The sequence below is a fragment of the Marmota monax genome, unplaced genomic scaffold (assembly GCF_021218885.2).
Source record: "Marmota monax isolate L192 unplaced genomic scaffold, Marmota_monax_Labrador192_F-V1.1 WCK01_AAM20220418_F8-fsc00066, whole genome shotgun sequence".
NCBI classification, from domain to species: domain Eukaryota; kingdom Metazoa; phylum Chordata; class Mammalia; order Rodentia; family Sciuridae; genus Marmota; species Marmota monax.
In genome coordinates, this window is record NW_026692805.1 from 1,959,838 (window position 1) to 1,982,922 (window position 23,085).

At 38.3% G+C, this 23,085-nt stretch overlaps 1 protein-coding gene across 5 annotated transcripts in view; it reads right to left on the reverse strand.

Moving 5' to 3' along the window:
- Mpp7 (MAGUK p55 scaffold protein 7) overlaps window positions 1-22,803 on the reverse strand; it is a 253,251-nt gene extending 230,448 nt beyond the window's left edge. For 4 of the 5 annotated variants that reach the window (XM_058580524.1, XM_058580523.1, XM_046448366.2 and 1 more), the window contains exon 1: window positions 22,605-22,803. The gene's annotated coding sequence lies outside the window, so the exon portion shown is untranslated. Of the gene's footprint in view, window positions 1-13,090; window positions 13,234-22,604 lie in introns of all 5 variants that reach the window. The other variant, XM_058580522.1, reaches the window with a different exon arrangement.
- Between the last annotated feature and the right edge of the window lie 282 nt (window positions 22,804-23,085).

Sequence of the window (23,085 nt, forward strand, 5' to 3'; positions counted from 1 at the left end):
GCTTAGAGATATCAGAATAGCTTCAATTTTTGTAGTTAATGCACTTACTTATTAAATCTTCTCATTCGTTACTACGTCCTACCAAAAAAAAAAGAAATGATTTCATTACAAACGAAGAAAAACAACCCAAAATGTCATTTTATATCATCAACAAAATTAGCTGATATGAACAGTTTAAAAGGAATCTGAAGTAGTCTTCAAAAAGACTGTAAATCAGCATACCTCAAATTAATTAGAAAGTCTTTCTGAGTCTTCTGGTACAATTACAAAAGAACTCTGGGGCTGGGAGTGTAGCCCAGGGATAGAGCACTTGCCTAGTAAGCACATGGCCCTAGGTTTGATCCCAGAACCAGGAAAATGAAACCAATTACACCAGAATTCTATCTTTAAAAAAGATCATAGCCTGAGAAAAATTACAAGCACTCAGATCAATGTATTTTGTCAACATTTCTTCAGTGTCTTCACATAGGTACAGTTACAAGGTAACTGGAAACCTACATAAGCAGTCACTCAGCATATCCTCTCATGTGGAACTTCAATGCAGAAAGAAAATCTTACCCTCCCCTACATTCCAGGTCACTCACTCACACATACCTTAATGCTAAGAGATAAGCATTCAGGATCTAGAAAAGCAAAGAGTTTAAAAGTATTTTGTCTGTTTTAAGACAAATAACATCAAGGGGGCTATCACAAAATGCAAACACAGTGTGGGGGTTGTAGTTCAGTGGTAGAGTGTTTGCTTAGCATGCAGGATGCCCCAGGTTCAATCCCTAGCACCACAAAACAAGACAAATGCAAACAGTGGAAGAAATTCCACTTCTTTGCAGAACACAATCTTCTTTGCCATTAACAAATAAACGTCTAGATTTATTAGACCTCAGAATTTTATTCCTAGTCCTGAAGAAATAATAAGAACAGCATATATCTCAGAATGTTCATTAGAAAGTAGTACATTTATAGTTACCAAGGCACTCCTAAACTCGGCCCCATATTCTCCAACAATCAAAAGCAAGCATTTCATACAGTATTAATGCCATGGAAACAAAACAAATTAAGATAATATGGTTTTATAGCATTAACCCACTTTTAATGGCCTTCTAATAAATTAAAAGATTCTTTGGCTCCCAGAACCAATGAAACCAAATATACAGATTTGCAGAACAATCATACCCACCCCACCCAATGTTTACACAGTGCCTACCGTACATTGACGGAAGTATAGCATGGCTCAAATCACACAGCACATAGGAGTCTGCCTGGACAATCTCTTCCCCACTCTCTGGCTACTGGTAAAGAAAAATAAATGCCTTTCAAAATAAACTATCTTCAACACCATCCCCTCCTAATTTTCTACATGCCATCAAATTCTGCATTATAAATCAGCAACCATAAGCTATCCTCATTTGCCTTTCTATTCATAGTTCATTCTGCTTTCAATTTTTATTTAGTTTACCCATAGAATCTAAGGTTCCAAGAGAGAAAGTAGATAGTATTCATCTTTGTATCTGCCCAGAACCCACATTATACCTTTCAAATAATAGGAATCTAATAAAACTTAATGAAATCATTCAGCCAAAATGTTTACAGTACAGACTTAAGAGGTACTGTCCAATCTGAAAATGTTGCCATTAAAGAATACTAAATCCAGCTGCAGTTGTCACTTTCAAGCTGATGACTCCAATTTTCTGTCCCCATCCCAGACCTACCAGACAACCAAGTGTAATTTTCACTTAATGTACACAAACCTCAAACTCAACACATTTAAAAACAATTATATCTTTTAACTACCTCCCCACAGCTGCTCCTCCCAGCATGCCCTCTGTGAACGGCATGGATCGGCATGGCCATCCACCCAGATGTCCCTGTCAGAAATCTTATAGTCCAGGTTGAGTCTTACCTCCCTCTTACCTATTACATCCAATCAATCACCACATCCTGTCATCTTCCTGATTTTTTTTAATTGGTTCTCTTCCCTACATCTGCATTGTCACCAACACACTAGTCCAAGCCACACTCTCTCACAGCTAAACAACTTCTTAACCAATCCCACCATGGATCTGCCTCCAAAACCCAGGTCACAGAGAAATTCTAAAAAGTAATGATTAAATTAAAAATTGTGTGTATATATGTCTCTGTGTGTGTGTGTGTGCACATGCAGAAACCTTATATTATAGTGATATATAGCTTATATATCACTATATTTTTTGGAGTACCGAGCACACAGTCCACAATAAATAAATATGAATGCCTATTTGTCAAACTTTCCTGACCACACTCTCATGTCCTTTTCACACCAAGCATAAACATTACCAAGTAAGAAGCTTTACTGAGTTATTATTAAATAAGCCTTAGCCATGATTAGGCTACAGACTGACTCCAAAATAGAGGGCCAGACCAGAATTGTCACTGAGATGAAGAAAGAGCTTCTACATGCAAAGTAGTAAATTTTGCATAAAGACAAATAAAGGAATATATCACTGTAAGTTAGTGTGAGTTGCACTGTAAGTTGCAAGAAGCAAACGAATGCAAGGGAGTGTGTATAAGTTGGATTGTTAGAAGATGAGAAGAATAGAAACAAAAGGGAGCCACTACAAGGAGGCAGGGGTGTAGCTCAGTGGTAGAATCGTGCTTAGCCTGTGCAAGGCCCTGAGTTCAATGCCGAGCACCCAAAATAAAAATAAAACAGGAGGACAGTATAAATGAAAAACTATGAAAGGACCCAAAATTGGGGTGTGTACACTTACAAGAGCACATATCACGCATGTACAGGTTTGACTTGAAGGGAGGAGGGTAAAAGACCAAAGAAACTGATCTGATTACAAAACAGGTTTGTGTTTTAAATGTTAAGGCTGAATGCTTCAAGAGCAGCACAATATTAAGAACAATGAAATCTGGGTAAGTCCATCATGCCAGCTACAGAATAGGAGGTATAGTCTCTGGTTTAAGCCTCCTACAACCATATAACTACCATTATTACTACTTCAGTTTACACAGCAGAAATTGAGTCTAAGAAGCATTTACAATCTGAAGGTCATTCAGCTGGTAAGTGGGAGAATCTGAGTTTGACTATAGCAATTTCAGAGCCCTTACGAGTCCAAAGGAAGACCTCTGTGAAAATAGTGTGCTGTTAGTAATGTTTTAAAACTCTAACAGGGAACAGGGTAAACTGCAGGCTGCACATTCAGCAAAGCAACAGCAATGGTCACTTGGTCCAGAGGTGAGCATAATTAGACCAAGAAGATGGCAATGAGATTAGAAGAGATTAGTGCAAGAGAGACATTAAGGGGGAAAAGCAAGCCTGAAAATAGAAACTCAAAGAGCCGTTAGGATTAAACTTTAAGTTTCATGAAAACCATTGTGGCCCCATAAATGGGAATTGGGTCAAATGAAAAATGGACGTGTTGTTCCATTTTAGGACTTCTGAATGAGGCAAATATGAGATATTCACATGAAAACACCCCATAGGCAACAGGAGCAATGAGACCTAACTAGAAGACGGGGATAAACATAATATTACAGATATTCACTTTATGTAACTTTCTCAAACTAATGGAGACATTGCTTTAATAATGAAAACAAGGGCTGGGGCTGTAGCTCAGTGGTAGAGAGCTTGCCTCGAACACGTGGGGCACTGGGTTCAATCCTCAGCACCACACAAAAATAAATAAATAAATAAAGATATTGTGTCCAACTACAACTAAAAAATATATTTTTTTAAATATTGAAAACAAACAACTGTTACCAAAAGAAATAAAAAAAATTTTAAAAATAACAACACTTCTGGCCACAATAACAAGTTCTCAAAGTGGCCTTAGCAATAGCACTTCTGCATATGTTAATTGAACCAAAAACTCCCTGCCACCTACTGGAGTCCCTTGCAAACCATCCCATACCCATTGCAATACCGGTGCAGCTTATTTTGGAACACAAAGTATTGAGACTGTGTGCTAGTATAAATACGGAAAGTTCAGCCAAATGTTAGATTTCAACTTACTGTCAGCGTCAATTCTTAAATTTCAAATCAATTTAAGTCATGCAAACAAATAAGGATTTTTACTAAATGTTAAGGAAACAACAATGGATTTATACTAGCAACCATGTACATTAAAAAAGACATGGCACACAACACAAAAACTAGAAATGAAAATGTCATCTGGTCTTTATATCAACATGACTAGATACTATCAAAGTAGACAAATTGAAAACGCAAGTAGCATGCAGTATGTCATTTATGTTAATGAACACTTAACACGGTACATGTCCTCAAATTAATGAAACACGGGAAGATGATAATCACAGGGTATAAAGCCTCAATTAAATAGACAACCAAGTATGATTTTTTTAAAAGACGTTGCACAACAATGTTAAATACATCTAATTATTTCAGTTTCACTGGAGGGTGGACCTCAAATGTTCTCATCACTGAAGATGTCAATGTTTGAGATGCTGGATGAATTGGTTGGCTTGATTTTGTCATTCTACACTCTATTCAAAAATCATAACATTACTTTGTATAGCTACAGTTTGTCAATATATAATAATTTTTAATTAAAATCCATATATAGTAAAAGTACATTTAGAAAAAGATGAAAAGACATACACAAATTCCTATTAGAAACTGCTTCTGGGGAGAGAGGGAAGTTGAACTGAGAAGTGAAACAAAGTATATTTCAACTTTATCTGTGATGTTTCATTTCTTCTATTAAATAAAAATCTGAAACAAATACACCAAAATGTTACCAACTGTTAACACTAGGAGAAAGTCACCTGGTATTTATACTGCCTTTCTGTATTTCTGAAATCTTAACAAAATGGAAAAGAAAGGGGGGCAATGCAAATTCTCTCACATAATGAAAATATCATATGAAACTTATCTGACATATCCTGCCCAAATAACTCCAGAGTGAACAAGGTAAACCTCATTTTTCCCCAAGCAGCCAATTTCTATTTCGGACTCCTAACATTTCTCTTGAAATAGAATGGCATAATGAGCATATCTAAATTCTTGTTTGATCTCCCAATGTGAATTGATGGGGTGGATTTTAACCATAGACAAGGTCTCCAGTCGCAGCAACCAGGAAGTGCACCTGCCTCGTCGTCTCCTAAGGAAGCTAAGAGGATGAATTGAGAGGGAAGAAGCCACCAAAGATAATCTTATAAGCTCAGTGTCTTTCCTCTCATCACAATCTTTGTCCCTAATGCCTTTACAGATCCTTCTTCAAACACCAGCCACCTGCAGAGATGTCTACCAGACAGTGGCTCCTTTTTCCTTTAAAAGATAAACCTCTGAATAAAGTCTTCCAAGTAAGTCATTTGCTCACTCTAGGAATGCACAGCATGCTCTTTAAAAAATCCAGTTACTCAATAATCATTTATACCAGATGGACACCAGGGATATAAGAAAAAGGGCAAAACACCTACCTTCAAAGACACATCTGTTCATTTTTCCCTCCTCTCAATTTCTTAGTCAGATCCAAAAAAATTCACATAGAAACTGTGGCTACATGATCCCTAAGAATCATCAATATTAGCACATGCCCGGGTAAGGAGAACTGGAAATGTGAGAGGGGGTAATGAACAGGGCACAGGCTAGATGGTCTTTGCTTTTCTAATGTGCCTAAACCATAACAGGTAAACCTGACTACCACTTTCCTTCAGAATGATGGGGGATTAAAGAGAACAAGGGGCAACACATGTTGATTCATCTTGTATTTTTTTTTAACCAGCCAGGGTGATTCATTCAGTTCAGCAAGTGTCAACACCTCTACAGCTAAGGAGACAAAAATAAATACCAAGGGAACATTATTGTACACCTACTCGATATGCATCTTTCCAAGGAACAATAAGATAATAAGGTAGTAATGTAGTGATGATGGAGTTCGAATTTCAAGAAGCAGAATTCCTTTCATCAGGACTGAGGCAACCGGACACTGGTACACTTTCTAGTTCTCTTGACTCTGAATTCATATTAGCAATAGTATAATGAAGTTTCTCAGGCTCTAGATTCCCAAGGGCAGACCAGGGCCTATCCTGGAGGAGGGTGTGACCGGCAAGGCCCTGATCAACTCAGACCTGGGAAAAGCACAGACCAGCTGGAGATGACATGTGACCTCCACAGAACAGGGCAAAACAGTCCCATGAGAGACAAATGAGCATGTGGCCAGTGAAGTGATCCAGGGTGGCAACTTAGACAACAGGGAAAGAGAACGCATGACTTGGAACACATTCCTAAGTCTGACTGGAGCAGAGGCTAAAAGAAAAAGTGTCATGGAAAATACAGAGGTCCAGTATGACAGGCTTTGAAAGTCAGACAGCAACTTAGTCAGTATGACAGATCCAAAGAATCAAGGGCCATTTCTAAAAAGGAAGACTGATGCACAGAGTCACGCAGAATCCAGAATCATGAAGGTCAGCAAGCAGCTCGTGCCTGCAACCTAGACAAAAAGTGACAAGTATCTAAGATGGTGGCAGCAGCAGACACTATGGAAAGGAATTGACAGTAACACCTGGTCACTGACAGGACAGCAGAGATGGAAAAAGGACAGCTTTTTAGGGTGTTTAACATGAATACTGTTAATTAGTAATGAATAGCAACTATCATTTACTGAGCATTGGTTTCTATTATACTTCATAGGTGTTTTCTGATTTAATTATCAGGACCATCATTTGTGATAGGTATGCTCCTCAGCCTGTTTCAGATAAGAAAACTGAGGCTAAGCAAGATTAAAATACTTGCTGTTATGGTTTGAATTCAGAATGTCCCCCCAAAGGCCCAGGTGTTAGGCTTGATCCTCAGCTTGGCACTACTAGGTCATGATGAAAATTTTAAAAGGTGGGGCCTAGTGGGAGGGCATCAGGAACATGCCCTTGAAGGGCATATAGAATCCCATCCCTTCCTTTTATTCTTTTTGATTCCCAAACCTGCGGTGAACTGCTGTTCTGCCATATGCTCACACTGTGATATGCTACCTTATGTAGGCAAAAGAAACAGATCAACCAATCATGTAACTAGAATCTCCAAAACTGTGAGCTACAATGAACTTTTTTCTTTATAAGTTTATTTTCTCAGATATCCATTATACTAACAAAAAGCTGAGTAACACATAACTCCATAAGATCAGCAGTGACCAGAGCTGGAATTAGGTTAAACTAACCCTCAAGGAGTCATTTTATAGTTCACACTCTTCAACTTTAGGATATATGGCCTTAAGGTTTTTCAGTTGGGTGAGCATGGCAGTGAACATAGATTAAACAAGAAAGAGAGTTGTGGGAACAGACCTTCCAGGACAATATGAAGGGTCATTGTTAAGAACAGCAATGGGCTAGAGTTCTAGCTCAGTGGTAAGCACTTGCCTAGCATGTGGGAGGCACAAATCTCTGCATCACATAAAATAAATAAATAAAATAAAGGTATTGTGTCCATCTACAACTAAAAATATTAAAGAAGAACAGCAACTCTTATTTCTCCTCACAATGAGGTTTTTGGCCTGGAGGAAGCAAAGTCTTACTCAAGAACATACTGTTGGTGAACAGCAGGACATGTACAGATAGTTCCTGTGAGGTCCACTGGAAGTGTGATGTAATCCTTGGCCTTATAGCTGCGTGCCTCATTGAGAACCAAGGGGCCAAACAAAGGCCATCCACCTTCCATGGTGTTTCTGAACCCCTCGCTAATCAATTAGAGACCTGAGTCTAATGTACAGTGCATGTAGGTACAACCTCTTCTACCCATTCATATACCTCTTAAAAATGCTACAGCTGATTTTAGATGGATGAGCATTTCAGATGAAACCTGCCAACTCTGGGACATTCAAATATCCAGGAAATATCCACTGAGCAACTACAAATTTGAGAGAGCAAATTACCAGGTGCATGTGTTGAACTGGAGCTCACTGAAACCACAGTTTAGTTTAGGCATTTATAAGGAAATAACTAAAACCAAAACAATAAGTAAAAGTTTAATGGAGGCAGGGATTGAAAAGTGGATCAAGGACTGAGGATACTCCCAGAATTAAGGGATAGGAACATGAAGAAAACCAGTAGAAGAACTGAGTTCCCTGGTAGGTAGTCATCAAATCTATTCCTTTACACTGCTCAAATCTCCATCATATCTATTCCCAGTCCATCACCCCTTACGCCTCAGCTCAACTCCTTACTGTCTCTCTGTACTATGTCAGAGTCCTCCTTCCAGTCTGACCTCATTATACCAACAGAGTGAATTATTTGCAATCTCCATTTGACCACGATCAATCCTGTATAGACTGTACCTCAAACTGAAACATACTGTGTGGTTCAGGGGGAGTCATAGAAAATAACACATTTTTTTCCACACATTGGAAAGCCATTTTTAACCTATTAGATCAAACATAAAATTTCAGAATAATTTCATGCTAGCAGCCAGCTACTGTTTGATGTGCGCCCAGCCTTCTCTTGCGCAAATTTCTGTCATTAAGTTGTACACTCTGGTGAAAAAAAATTTAGAACACTAGTCAAAGTAGGTGAGATGTGTGTTTGTCCAGATGGAGGCAAGGAACCAAGGAAGAAAAGATTAAGTGGATAAGCTAGAGGAAAATTCCAACAGGAATTCATATCATGTAGTTCTCCCACACTCTGATCTCTCAAGTGCTGGAGAATGGGGAATCTGGTTTAAATCCTGGCTTTACTACTATCTGGTTATAGGGCTCAAGGGTAAATTGTTTCATTTCTTCATGACCCAGGCTTTCATTTGTAAAATGAAAATGAGGATACTCAAAGAGCTGCTGTAAAATTTACATAAATATCTAGGGTGAGATTGGGACCAATAAATAGCAGCTATTATCTATGAATTCTAAGCTTGTCCCAATCTGTTAAAGCACTCCATAACACTGTTAAGTTCAAACTTACTGGACAGCAAAATGTCTATTTCGATAAGCAGTCTTGCCATATGGTTCACAGTCTGTTCTGAGGGATACTATAAGGCCACTATGCAAAATTAAGAATAGACTTAACTACTTGATTTTAGATCCATCTGGAGATAAGATGTGTGGAGAAGAGCAGAAGTCAAATCAAAATCACCATAGGTATCATTTGTAAAGTATAAGGCACTGAACTGAAAACAATTTAACAGATCCTGGTGAATTAATAGCATGCACATCTATACTAATGCTTTGTATATTCTGAAATACACAGGAGAGGAAGAGGACAGGAAAAACTAGTGTCACCAAGAGTCCTCCTACTGCTGATCCTGGACAGCGGGGAACAGGTTCCCAGGAGGGGTCTGCAAACATTCACAGACACTCCTAGAGTCTTTTCTTGTCTAGGCTGTAAGTGAAGTGTATCCAGCAATCACAGGAACCATGAGAAGGAATTCAGGGAGGGAGGAGTAGCTAGAAACAGGTCCGACCTGCAGCACAAGGACCTGTTTCAAGCCCCCGTGAGCACAGGCAGGAAAGCAGAATGAAAACTGCAGTCCTGTGCCTCTCCTTCCCTCTGTCTCACAGATTAGGATGGGAGCCCTTGAGTTCAACCTGACTTGCCCTCCCAAATAATCAGTTTCACCTACTACTTCTCTTTGTCTAAAGTAAACATTAGTTTGTTGCCCATCATCCATCTCTCACCATGTTAAATTTTGAAAAGAGGGAAATACTATAACAAAGATAACTTTTGGTTGTTTATCATTCTATCCATGTATGCCAAATTTAATATTAATTTAATGTAATGATAATAATAATAATCAACCTTTTGCCTACTTGATTATACTACAAGCATCTTAAAAGCAAAATAGCCTTTTACATTCTCAAATCTGAGAATATAACACAAAACACATATGCAATGCATTCATTATTCTAAAGATAAAAAAAAATTAAAGCAAGATTTTTTTCTTTATTCCCATTTCTTTAACAGTTCTAAGGTATGTCTCCTTTTTTTTTTTTTTCTAATTCCAAATGAATTAAGCTACTTTCAGAATATAACAAGAGGACTTTTCCATTAATAGTTCTGGGGCTTAGAAAACAAGATCCCAAAGTGTAGCACTCTGGCTTGTGGAATACTTTGAATTAAAGAAAATGGGAAGGCCTTAGAAACTGCCTTAAAGTCCAAGTTTCTCTACCCCGCCCTGTTTCTCCCTCAAGTGCTCCCTGAGTTCCCTGAGTTCCCCCATCTGACTCAAAGAAGCTCTTCCAGAAGAACTGCACTGTCTTAGACCTCCTTTCTAAAATCGCATTAATCAGGGAAGATTAACTCCTGTCACAGGAAGAAGACAGAAGAACATCAACACACCCGGACAGACTGTCACAAGCTTCTGCCAGGTTTATTCAGCTTCCAAACAGAAACATTCATATAAACTACTGTCCATTCTTTGGGCCCATTCAACTCCCCTAAAAATCTTTTATTACTTCCAAGATTTGTCTACAGTTCCCCACATTTCCCTCTCCCCTAGGAGGGGGATATTTAAGCCTCAACCATCTGGCCCTGCTTTGAGTTTCCTATTTTGGAAGGCTCTTATGTTTGTGCACAATAATAAATTTGCACACCCTTTTTCTCTTGTCAGTCTATCTCAGCAAACTGATAAAGAACAGAGCAGAAGCTTTCCTGCCTTACAAGAGCTTCACATAGATTTACTTCCCCACCCCCGCAAAAAAAAAAAAAAAAAAAAGCTGCATTTTAACTTGTTATTTCAAAGCAAAACAATATGGAAACAAATTTAACTTACCCACAAATTTGTTCTATAATCTAATGGATAAACTTAAAATGTTGAAATCTGACTTAAAAGAAAAAAAAAAAAGACCCACACATTTAACCTGCCTTCTCTATAACAAGTATATCTCACAGATAATGGAGAAAAGTTTCTCTTTTTAAAAAATATCTTAATAAAAAAGTTGGAATAAAAGATCAACCTTTTCCAAATCTCTGAGAATATAATGGATGTAGGCAATGATTATCAAACTTCATGAATATCACAAAAAGAGAGATTCAATACCCAGCACTATCGAGAGCGAGAGCAAGCGAGCGAGAGAGAAAGAGAGAGATTTCAAGCAAGCTCAAGAGTGAGGAAGCAGAAGAGATAACCAACATTATCTACTTCCAATTACAAGCATAAGTTACCTTTTTAGCAGTTTTGCCAAAAAATAGAAAAGGAATCAAATCAAGATCTGAGAGCTACTTACTTATAGGAAACTGAATAAGTTAAACCATCATTAACTACAGGTGGCAACCTGTTGTCCTGTTTAATATTTAATTATGATGTTATAAAATAAATATTTCTTGATAAATGAACAGAACTTCCCTCCAAAATCTCAATTGTATCTTAAAGATGAGAAAAGTTGATCCAGGGCTCACATTTCTATGGATGTATTTATTGTGCTAAGACAGCACAATTCCACAACTTCATAGAGGTTCAAGGTGTGTCCACATTTTTTTTTCAATTCCAATTCATAGAGGTCAGGCTAGGTTCAGACACATTTTCTTTACTAGTGATAATAAACTTCCTTTCACTTGGAAAAATACAGCCCAAACGAGCCAAAAAGTAGCACGTCCTGCTTCTTTCTAATCAGACAACTTTAGGAATGGAGAAGGTGGAACCAGTTCAGCAACCTCAGAGGAGACAGATCAATAAGAAGCACCAGCCCTCAACTAAACTGACAAAAGATGCTATGATCCAGCTGTTCTCAAACGGTCCAAGACACTCTATGGGTCCTCAAGAACCTTTCAGGGCATCCATAACATCAAAACTATTTTTTATAATCAGTGGTGGAGCAGATGACAACAACACAATAGAATAATGCTGAGAGGTTATCTGCAATGCACGCTATACAGACAGGTGCACTGATGGTAACAAAAACAAAAGTATGCAAAACTGATGGTGCTTTAGCACAAATCATGGCAGTGGCACCAAGAGTGTGGGTAGTCAGTATCACTATAAACTCAGAGTGGAAAAAAAAAGTTTCATATAAGAATGTCCCTGATGAAAACAGTGAAGATTAACTATGGTGTGAAATCTCAATTCTTCAATACATGGGTATTGTGATGAAATGGGAAGTGCAAACACAGGATTTGCACTGCACACTGAACTATGATGGCTGTCTCAAGGAAAAGCACTTGATCAGGAAGCTGAACCAGCAGCATTTTTCCCCATATCATTTTTACATGAAATTGCAAGATAAACTATGGCCAATGTTTTATCAAAAATGAATGAAGTAAGCCTCCTGCTTCAAGGAAAACTATTAACATATTTGTTGACAATGATAAAATCTAAACTTTCAACTGAATACCAGAGTTTTGAAAAACTCATATCTGCCACCAAGAATGTGACAGCTTTCCCAATATTTACATAGTTAACAGTAAAGTACTATGTACTTAAAAATTGGTTAAGCTGGGCAAAGAGGCGCATGCCTGTAATCCCAATGGCTGAAGGCTGAGACAGGAGGATCACAAGTTCAAAGCCAGCCTCAGCAACCTGGTGAGGTCCTAAGCAACTTAACGAGACCCGGTCTCTAAATAAAATGGGGACATGGCTCAATGGTTAAGCATCCCTGGGTTCAATCCCTGGATCAAGAAAGAAAAAAGAAAAAATTTGGTTGAGAGGATAGATCTTAAGTTACTTGTTTTTCCTAATACCAAAAAGAGTGGGGGAGGGGCCACCAGAAAATGTTTGGAGGTAAAAGACACATTTATGACCTGGATTGTGGTGATGATAACATGAATATAAATAATTGTCAAGTTCATCAAACTGAATACATCAACTATGTACAGTTTTTGTTATACCAATTAATTGTACCTCAATGAAACCGAGGGTGGGGCAACTTTTATGATGGAACCGCTGGTGATTTTAACAAATGTGTTTTTTTTTAAATAGCATCATAAAATATGCTAATATTTGGGGGATTTGTATAATTCCATGAACCAATATTTTCCAAATCATCCAGGGGTAAAAAGACTCAAAGAGTAAGCAAAACGAATGGATTTAAATGTAACACAGTGAGAAAAGTTTACCGATAATGCTTCAGATTCCAAACTGCAATTAAACTTTAAGACACAATTATAAGCAGAATTTTGCAAATGACATTTTCAAATGTAATTATTAAGATAATATGCTTATTAAGAAAATACTCACAGTTATCCAAAAAGACTATTAAAATACTCCTCCCTTTTCCATCTGCAGTTTTATCTGAGGCTGAATTTTCTTCATGTACTTCAACCCAATTGTAATAGATTGGATACAGAGGCAGACATGAGAATCCTGTTCCTTGTATTAAGCTAGGCATTAAAAAAGAGTTGCAAAAATGTAAAACAATGCCACTCTTCTCACTAACTTCTCTTCACAACATTTAATTTTCATAGACGTGTTATTTATGTTAATGTACAATGAGGTTTTATTTTTAATTATTTAACAAACACTCTAAAATTTCCTGTTCAAATTTCTAATATGGTAAATACTGACAGATATTTTTAAAAGGTCTTTGAGGTAGAACCTTAATAATTTTTAGAAGTATGAAGTGGAACCATACATTTGAAACCAGGGCTCCAAGGAAATAAAGCCAAGGTCAAGGATGTGCTTGTTCAAATGAGTTTTCAGACATGACCTTCTTACTTTTTGTCATTTTATTTTTGGTTTTCCTATACTTGCGATTGAATCCATGGCCTACCACTTGCTAGGCAAGCATACTATCAGTACTATGAGGTCCATCCTAGCCTTTGTTTTTATTCTTATTCTGAGATAGGGTCTCCCTTAAGTTGCCAATACTGGTCTCAAACATGTGATCCTCCTCCCTCAGCCTCCCAAGCAGTTGGAATCACAGGTGTGCATCACCACACCCACCACAAACATGACCTTAATCTTCCATTTCTTCTTTGAAGGAGAGACTACAAGTTGAGAGTCCAATAGGAGCCCATTGACAGACCAAGAGCACCTACCACCTACCACCTACCACCCATCACCAGCCACAGCCATCCCTAGAAAGGGCCTTCAGAGCATATTTTGGTATTAGGCCATGAAGGAGAGGTTAGGAGACCTGGGGTGGGGGTTGGGCAGCACTACTCCCTCTTAGTTCAGGTGCCTCTGTCCACGCTAGTGGATTAAGAAAGCTAGAGGTAAACTGTTCCCCATGTTCTTTTTCCTCGAGCTAACTTAAGAGTTATTCACAGCAAAAATTGATCATTTTCCTTTTATACCAGACTGGTAAACTCTTCAGGACCAGATTTATAACAAAAGTCACTTAAGCCTCAAGGTTCGAAGTATGGAAGCCTCAACTTTCAAACATTTTCCTCAGTGTTCAACAAGATGTATGAACAAGACCTTCCAATCAAAACACAGAATGTAGAGTAAGTAAACTATTGTGGAGGCTTTGCAGGCAGCCAGCAGCTGAAAGGTTCAGAGCAGATGAGTGACATGACCCAACTAAGTCTACCCACAATTTCATATAGAGAAAAGGTTTTAGGGGCAAGGGCAACTTAATTATTTAATGCTTCCCAGTAAGGCAAAACCATTTCTAAGGTTACTACTGACAGATAAGATACATGAAGAGTCATATCCCACTGAGCAATAACAGAAGTCTTTGGGGATTATGTTGTATATTCTATAAGTAGCCCCCGCTCAAAAATTTTACAGTCTTTTTCTTTTTACTTTTTATTAGAGAATATTCAAGTACATACTAAGTAGAGAGACAGTAGAATAGAATGAGCCTCTATATACCATCATTCATTTTCAATACACGGTCCATTTTATTTTCTCTACAACTCCTCTACCTTCCCACCCCAGATTAATATGTAGTTGTTTTTAATTACTATATTTGTATTATTAAAAAAATGACTGTAATGCTATTACAAAATTTTAGGAAAACAAAGACAGCAAAGAAGTAATCACCTTTGTCTTAATGCCCATTAACATTGTTATTTGAACTGTTTTTATTTGATATGCACATGAATGGTACAAGGACAATTTATAGAATTCTACATGAACATAAATTTATTCCTTATTACTAAAGTAGAATGATCCCGATTACAGGATTTTGTAATATTTTGCCCAGTTTATACTACCAATTTCCATAGACAAGAATAATAAATGTCTATGTTGTGCATTTAGGTTGTTTCTAATTTTTTTAGGTATTAAAATTGTAATGAAAACTGTATATATAAACCTCTAATTACATACACAAACAAATGCTAGACATGCTTAATGTAGATAAAATAGGTTCCCAGGTATATCCAATATAGCAAATGATAAAAGAACTAATACCACAAAGACTAGGGGACCTAGCTCCTTTGGACTGAATGACTTGGCAAGAATCATTAACTAGGGACTCAGATTAGCCTTTATGAAAATAATCAAGCCTAGTTCATTTAGGGAATTTTTGCCTAAAGCGAAACATTAGCCAAATATATGATATTTGGAGAAATACTAAAGACCTATTAACAAATCAACTCAGGGAACTTAAATTCTGCAAAACTGTTCAGCATCTACAAAATCAAGTCACCATGTATTAAGAACATACCAGGTACTGAGACTAAAAAATGAAAAAAAACAATGTGTGTGTGTAAATATCTGATGATCTTAGAGGAGACATAATTACCAAAAAACGTTGTAAGCACTTTCCTAGAGAAGAGGATATAAGAGGAACTCACTTCTCTAGATGTCAATATACATATTGTAGCAGTAAAAATAAAAACAAAACCACTGTGGAATTAGAAGAGGAACACATTAATCAGAACAGTGCAGGAACCTAAAAATAGATTTAAGTGGGGATGACTAAGTGGGTAGGTGTGGGGTGCATGCTCCTGGATGTATGGTAGAGGTACATCACAGCCCACTAGGCCATTTAGTAAATGAGACTGAGGAAGAAAAGCTGCCAAAAGAAAAAAAAAGTAAAAATGTAGAAACATACCTTTATTAACTAGGAATGGAGAAAGACTTCCTAAACAAGACCCAGAAGGTGAGAAAATGGATGGCTCACAACAAAATTAAAGATTCTATTTAAAACAGGATTTCAAAGAAAAAAAAATTTTTTTTGACAGGAATAAAACTGAGATTTTTTTTCCTGTGCTAGAGACTGAAATAGAGATATCTGCAATATTTAAAACCCAGTAAGAAATTAACACCTACAGTATACACACACACACACACACACACACACACACACACACTATTAGAGCACAAAGGCAGGAAAGAGATAGGAAATCCTAATAGGAAAGGAAACAAAGATATAAAATGCCCAAACCACAAAAGGGGAAACCCACACAGCTAGTAAGCATGTGACAAAGACACTCAGCTGTCCAGTAACCAGCAAATCCAAGTGAGAACAGTAACATCTTACTTTGGGCCTGGATTTCTCCACCTGTTGCATCAGATTGGAAAAAAATTACAAAGTCAGAAGATATCAAGTGCCAACAAGAATGTGGAAACAGCAGCTGGTGAGAGTGTCAACCACACAGCCATCCTGGATAACAATCCAGCAGACTTCATGAAGCCAGGCATAGGCCTGAAAGAGCGTCCTTATAGGGTAAGAGACACGTAAATGGGCATGGGGGAAGGGGGAAGATACAATAAATTAAATGGAGACTCTGCATGGACCAATAATGATAGTGAGCCATGAACTAGTAATTCACTCAAGTCTGCGCACCTGATTTGAGAAGGGAAGTAAGAAGGGGACTCCATGCCATACATTCTTTCACTGAACCAGGTGTGATGTCATCTTATAGCAAATATTGTGCCCAGTTTTGGGGTCCCAGTAACACATATCAGGTCATTGCCCTCACAGAGTTTATACATGGTGATGAAGGAAACAATAAAAAGCTAACAAAATTGTGAGTATGGTAACTGCTACAAAGGAAATAAAGCAAATGGCTGAGACAGTAATGGACAAAGGGGTTCTACTTTTCAGAGGATCATCAATAAGAGGGAAGGACTCTGAGAGGACTGCAGAAAGAAAGTCAGGCACTCGCAAACAGGAAAGAGAGCTTCAAGAACTACATTCAAGGTCAAAGTCACCAGACTACTACAGGTGAGGCTGTGTTCTGAAGATGATTTTCAGATACTTCCAGTAATTGAATAACCTTGAGAAATCCTGTTACATAAAGTGTGGACTACAAGAACTGCTGTTAGAGTCCAACACTTTCATGACCAAAAAATTCAACCATGGGGACGGGTAGCAGTATTGGAAACATGCATATCTACATCTATAAACAAATGTTTCTGAAACATTATTAGAATCCGCAGTCATAAACAGTAATTGAGTGCTCATTATTTTCTCAGTATAATGCCAGGATGAGGATAAATATAAAATTTTCTGTCCTTAAGGAGCTTCCTTCAATTTCCTAAGATTCAGGATTCTATATTGCATAACACTGATTTTTATCCTTAAAAGTCAACATTTATTACATGCTTTGCAAGCTGTTTTGTTTCTGTACCCATAAGTTCATTTAATATTAACAACATAATATTATATTATTTCCACCTTAGAAATGAAAAGCAGAGGTTCAGAAAATTGCCTGAAGTCAAAGATCTAGTAAGTGGCTGGACAGAAATTCAAATAGATCTAACTTCAAAGCCTACATCAACAATTACACTTCTATTCCTTCTAGAATCGATTCAATGGTTTTCAAAGTGTGGTCCCAGGATCAGCAGCATCAGCAGCATCATCAGCATCATCATTACCTTGGAACTAATCAGAAATGCAAGGAGCCCAGACCTACTTAATCAAGATACTCCAGGACAGAGGGCAGCAGCCTAAGTTTTACTAAGCCCTCCAAGTGATTTGAAAGCATGCTAAAGTTTGAGAATCACTTGTCTATATTTTTCATACTAAGCTTAATGTTAAGGAAATGACAACCATTTTAAAAACTCCAAAATTTAAGAGGCATGAATAAGAATAAATCAAAACAATGCTAATTCATTGCCTCACTGTCCAGGACAGTACCCTCTTTCCCCAAACTGGCAAAATACCTAATCTGCATCCTGATTATGCTACATTAAAAAAGTAAAGTGAACCCTCTGAATCCACAGGTTCCACATCCCAGGATTCAACCAAGTATGGGTCAAAAATATGCAGGAAAAAAAATTGTGTCTATACTGAACCTATAGACTTTTTCTTATTACTCCCTAAACAATACAGTATAACAACTATTTATAAAGCATCTACAATGTTATTAGGCATGATAAGCAATCCAGAGATGATTTAAAGTGTATGGGAGGACACGTGTAAGTTATATACAAATACTGGGCCATTTTATATAAGCAACTTAAACATCCATCCTCACATTCTGGAAGCCCCAAGAGGGTCCTGGAACCAAATCCCTGATGGATAACAAAGAATGAATGTATAACTCTGATGGGCCTTACTGGGAACTGAGCGAAATGCAAAATAGGCATAGAGCAGAGAAGTCCACACTAACTCCAAAAAAATCAGAGGCCATATTAGGAAGAAAAAATACATTTTGAATTTGGGCAGTAGAAGCTTGATAAATCTTGAGCCATAACTCCATAATCCTTTTTATCCTGGGCTCAACTCCAAATTTTTACAACACCAGTTCAACAAACTTCCAATTGCCAAAAAAAGAAGTTGCAGCCTTCAGAAACATTTGATTCTCAATTCAAATTACTTAAGTACACAGAACTGTCTTTCCATGAGCATTTTTAATCACAAGTAAAGGTAATCAACACCTAATTACACAGCAACCACTCACATGATCCCTGCCCTAATTACACCTGCCCCTAACAACATTCTATCTGACCCTTCTCTTTTCAAAGCTATATCAAGAACAAGAATCTTCATCCCCAGCCCAAGTCCTCAATTTGAGCAGTACATGTATACTCAAATTTGCCTATTATCAATTAGGTTTTTTTTAAAAAAAGGAAAAAGGATGGAAAAGATTGAGAAATAAGTATATTAAGTGTCTAAGATAATTTGAGAACTTATAAGGTAAATAACTCTCTGAAGCTATTCACTTGCATACTTCATTAACTTTATAAAGTTCAATTTTATAAGGCATCAATTGGAAGACTAAAGAGTACCTAGTCCAAGACTAGACCACAATAGAGTTATAAACCTGACTTAAAATGCTCACTGACATGATTAAATTCCTTTAAAGGTGAAGAGAACCCTGGGAAGACAACACCAGGATAGCTTTAAACAGCCTGGCCACTTAAAACAACCCACCTTCCCACACCCATGCTCATCCAAGGGCTAACTAGTGCACTGCCAAAGAACTATCTAACCAGAAAGGATGAACCCTATTTATTTCCCTCCTTCCAAATCATCATCAAATCCCCCGAGAACAAGATGGCTCCAATAAACTAGTTATCATTGCTCTTCTCCCCACCCACAGCACAGTAGAAGTGAAATAAACACACCTAAAGACCTTCACATTTAAGCTCCCATATCTTACATTTGCCCAGGATACCTTCAAAATATCTTGCAAAATGCAATCATCCCAGATTCTCCCAAGAACATGAACCATTCCTGTCCCTCAAACGGGTATTGCTTCTATCAAAGCAACAGCTGTGTTTTCTGATCTTCCATCTGCAACCATCAGTAAAAAAGCAACTTGATTAGTAACAAGCCCAACTAATAGTACCTATCAGAGGGAAAAGAATACTCCCCTCCTACGTAAGTAAAGCCAGCAAATAAATGTTCTCCTGAAAGAAAGATTTGAGTATTTGAGTAAAGATTTGAGAAAAAAAAAATATTTTACAAGCCTGGAAAAAAATTATTTTACTTAAGCAGCTGTTTATAGTTACACACACCATTCACCACTTCTTTTAAAGAATCAGGAATCTAGGGGCTGGTGTAGTGGCCCAGAGGTAGAGCACTTGCTTACCATGCGTGAGGCACTGAGTTCGATCCTCAGCACCACATAAAAATAAAATATTGTGTCCACCTATAACTAAAAAAGAAATATTTAAAAAAAGAAAAGAATCAGCAATCTAAAGAAAAGCAAATCACAAGGCTTTCCTCAAATAGCTTAGTACCAAATTATATAAGATTTCAACTAAACACAAAGCATTTTGTAAAAAGTTCAAATATACATAAATAAGAAGCAATATATCTACACTCTGGTCTGGGTCCCTGACCTCGAGAAGAACTAAAAGCTTTGGAATATTTGTGAAATTGCTAGCAATTTCCTTCCCTTTAAACCACCCTATCCTTCCAAATAACCTTATTCAATAAAATTTAAGCCATTCATTGCTACAATAGAAACAGTTGAACATTTTTGTTTGTCATTGAAATGTTTATAATAATAATTTTTAAATCAGCTTGAAATCACCAATAAGCAGCATTCAGTGCACCATCTAGTGGAAGTCATGTAATGTAAAGGTAATGCAATTAATTTTTCCTTTTTTTTATTTTAAGAAAAAGAAAAATCGCTGAAACCAAGAAAACCATATAGGTTGGAAGGGGAAACTCAGGTATGAATTCAGGCAAATACAAACAGCCAAAATCTCTTTCAATTTCCCACACTGCAGGAGGGCTGGGCTCATCAAAAGAAAGGATTCATCCTTACAAATTAACAGATGATGAAAGGTTTCCTTATGGAAATTTTTTGCTTCAGTGCTAGAAACTAAGTTAACAGGAGAGTAAAAGTTAAACAAAGGTGCTAAAGCATAAATCAGTAAGTTAGTGTAGGGCAAACTGACAAGCCTTGTGTCTTGTATGTTTCACAAATAAGCTATATCAAAATATACCTATAACATGCTATAGATGCATCAGCCATAAAACAAAGGATTACTTCATGATTCAAAGAGTTCCATTCATTAATTCATAAAACATTTCCACATTCCCCAAAAAAACAGACTTTAACAAAACCTGGCAACTCTCTAGAGTTCCCTAAGTATTGACATCAAAGAGGTTACTCCCAACTACCCATGTAAACCTGCTCCACATTGACTGTTAAATTCCCTTGTGTGAGTTATTCTAATTGGGGAATTTTGTTACATTTTCAACCTTTCTATAAATTTAGAATAAAGATGCCCCTAAAGTCATAATCACAAAATACACTGGACTTATTTGTATTTGCCTTTATGCAAATTATTTCAAGCCAATTCTGAAATAATAGTCCTGAAATCACTTCTAAGCTGCAAACATAAATAAGGTTCTGGATTTTGGAAAGCCCCCCAAATTTTAAAATAGAGATTCTCATATTTTTCGTTGTGCCTGTGTGGAAAATTATCTTTGGGCAAAATCAAACTATGTTAGCAACTTAGGAGAAAAATGAAAAATAAAACTAATAAACTATTTCTTTTACTTGGAAATAACCATCTTGGTATCTGACTCCTGTACATGTAATGGAATCAGTATCCAGAAGCTGGCTTGATAGAAAAAAACCTTTTCCAGATCTTGGATTTAAATCTAGGTATAAATTATGGGGGCTGGTGATTTAGCTCAGGTAGAGTGCTTGCCTAGCATGTGAAGGGCCCTCGGTTCAATCCAGAGTACTGCAAAAATAAACAAAAAATTAAAATAAACTAGAAGTCAAGTGAGTAGGGTAGATTCCTGTCATCTCTGGAGCTTTCAGTTTATGTGCCTTAAAAGTGGGCATGCTATGCACACCCTATCTCAGTATCGTAGGAAGATGGCATATTAAATTGATAGAGGATATGAACTTCTCAACCAATAGATCTAAATGAAAATACTGTTTTGTAGAACATTCGTGGACGTGGACAGAGAAAATGCTCTTCAGGAGTTCTCACTATGCCATTATTACTAAATTTCGTTGACCTTTATCATTTCACTTGTGACTAAATGGTGTACCGAGCAGGAAAAAAAAAAAAAAAAGAACAAAGAAAAGGTTATAGCAATTCAAAGTACTGCTTTATAAATGCGTCAAATCACGCATTGAATTGCCTAAGGCTTGTCTGCAAAGTAGTACCAGTGAGCAGCAGGTGCATCCCTGGACGCCTAAAGTCCAGAGATTGCTTCAGAAGAGGCTTTTTTTAAAAAAATCTGCTGTTATAACAAATCATAAAAAGAAAAAAAATCCCAATTCTACTTCTACCCATGACAGAGTGATAGCAACAACGTCCCACCCCCACAATCCTTTCAAACCTGCACAAGCATTCCTTATGAATATTACTCCCCCTCATTCCTCTCTCACCTTTCCCCACTTTAGTCCAGACAAAGGTGAGTCACACTGCTGGGTCTACTTGTCATTTAAGGAAAAGCCTCCAAACAAACTCACGTTAAAGGCTAATCTTAATTCTAAAAATAATAAATAACTGAAGATAACGTTAATGTGTACACCGCACTGCCAAGTGCCTGTCTGCAGAAAATGTGTAATTAACACGACCAAAGTAAAGACGCCTTTCTGGCTTAGGGAGCACACAGCTTATAGCTACTTATCAGTAGGTCCTGCAATTCCCCTCCACCTGCACATCTTCCCGCCCTCCCTCCGCCCGTCGCTCCACCCGGGTCCAAGAGGGTCCCCAAGTCCCGCCCGCGGGGGCTCCCCACAACCGGCCCCGCCCCCACCTCCCCGCAAGGTGCCGCCGCCCACGCCACGGCGGGCTCCCGGCGGAGGCCGCTGAAGGATCCCGGTGACCACCGCCCCCGCCCGGTCGCCCGCGGCCAGAGCAGCTAGGGGAACGGATCCCGCCGCCAGCCGTAAGCGGGGTATTGGGACAGGCGCTGCCCCATTACCTGCTCTGGTAACCGTGGTCTCAGGGAGACGCGCTGGCTCTTGCCCCTGAAGCCCGGGGACAAGTAGGCAGCTACCGGGGCAGCTGCAAAGGACAATCACAAGCCAGCGGGCTCGGCTCCGCTGCGGCGGGCGCAAAGCGCACAAACCCAGTGGGAGACCGGCCCCCACCTCCAGCCCCGCGAGTAACCGACTCGGCCCCCTCCCTCGGAGGGGTGGAGACACGGGCGAGGGGCGGGGAAAGGGCGGGGTCGCACCGCCCGCGGGGCGTGAGCTTCGCCGATGCTTTGTAAGAGGCGCCCGCTGATAGGCTGCGAAACTAGTGGGAGTCTCAAACTTGAGGGCAGCCTTTCCAACCGAACTCCCTCATTGGTCAGGAAGGGAAAACAAAGAGTAGCCCTGATTGGTGACAGCTCTGTAGCTCCTCCTCTTGCCCGCAATCTTGGCCAGTTTAGCTCCTACCCGCCCGGTTCGCTTGCCCTT